General features: G+C 36.4%; 1 protein-coding gene across 1 annotated transcript in view; it reads left to right on the forward strand.

The window, feature by feature from the left end:
- The window catches only part of LOC106879131 (uncharacterized), a 209,593-nt gene that overhangs the window by 117,346 nt on the left and 91,004 nt on the right, over window positions 1-1,243 (forward strand). The gene's annotated exons all lie outside the window — the stretch shown is intronic.

The raw sequence follows: 1,243 nt of genomic DNA on the forward strand, positions 1-1,243 counted from the left end.
GTACTGGAAATTAATAGTTATCGCCAAGCCAACATGGCAGTCCCAAAATTAGGACGAAAGCTGCCGTGAATTAGCTCCAAGAAGCCATCGCCTCTAGCTAGCTATGTGACACACGAAACCTGTGTCCTTTATAACCTTACACATATATAGACATGTGTGCGGGGGCGTGCGTGGGATTACTTAGAAAAACACTGATACGCCAACTGTATACGTTTCAAATACTTGGATATTAACTAAGAATATGGATAATTTAATCTCATTATACAGAGTTTAATACAAGGGTTTGGGGAATATATTAATAACAAATAAAATAACCAACACAAAATCCATTTTTTAATGAAATGCCTTTATATTGAGACTAGAAACTGAAGTTTGCTACATACGAAGACGATAACGCAGATAACGCTTATGGTGGTTTTATGATGAAAATAATGATGATGGAAATGAACTTACAGATATCAACCATGATTAGTTAATACAAATTCACCTGAGAAGTTTCGAGGGTTTGCGCAAACAAAGAAATATTGACAATCAATCGATATTGCGCCAATGCTTTTTTGCTTCAGGTCTTAAACGTCTAATTCTGTTCACTAAATCTCTTGAAGACTTCGTTTTTATATTGTTTTTATATTCTCTTGTTTCTTGATTTGCCTACCATTCACATTTCTTTGTTCGTCTGTGTGTATGTATATGTGCGTGTGTACTACCACTTTGTTTGAGACCGGTAAATTTCAAGTCGTTAGAAACGTGATCTACCGGAATAATGTTTGAGAGTTCGTGTCCAAGTCACTAGTATTGTTCTCTAAGACATAAAACTTACGTCTATGTTACCAAAGCTATTTGGCTGTAAATATTTTCTAGTGCAAGGATATATTCATTACTAAAAACGCCATGACTTTACTTCTGCTTTCTCGCCGTGATGAATTTAAGTATTGTCATAGGTTATTCCAGTTAAATAGATAATACTATTCGTATTATGGTGAAGTCGGAGAGCTGAGATTTTAACTCAACTAAAGCCGTCGATTGAACATGAGCTTGAAGATTCGCATTTCTTAGAAACGCTCATTCATATCTGAAGAAAGCAGAGGAATGTCTCTTCGCTTTCTTCAGAAGCTACGGCCGATACACGTTGGTACTTTTACGTCTAGTAGATATCATTTATTGCTATGACAGCTCTGAAATTCTCTCTCTCTCACTCTCTCTCTTTCTCTCTCTCTCTCTCTCTCTCTCTCTCTCTCTCTCT

This window comes from Octopus bimaculoides, chromosome 7, assembly GCF_001194135.2.
Source record: "Octopus bimaculoides isolate UCB-OBI-ISO-001 chromosome 7, ASM119413v2, whole genome shotgun sequence".
Lineage (NCBI taxonomy): Eukaryota > Metazoa > Mollusca > Cephalopoda > Octopoda > Octopodidae > Octopus > Octopus bimaculoides.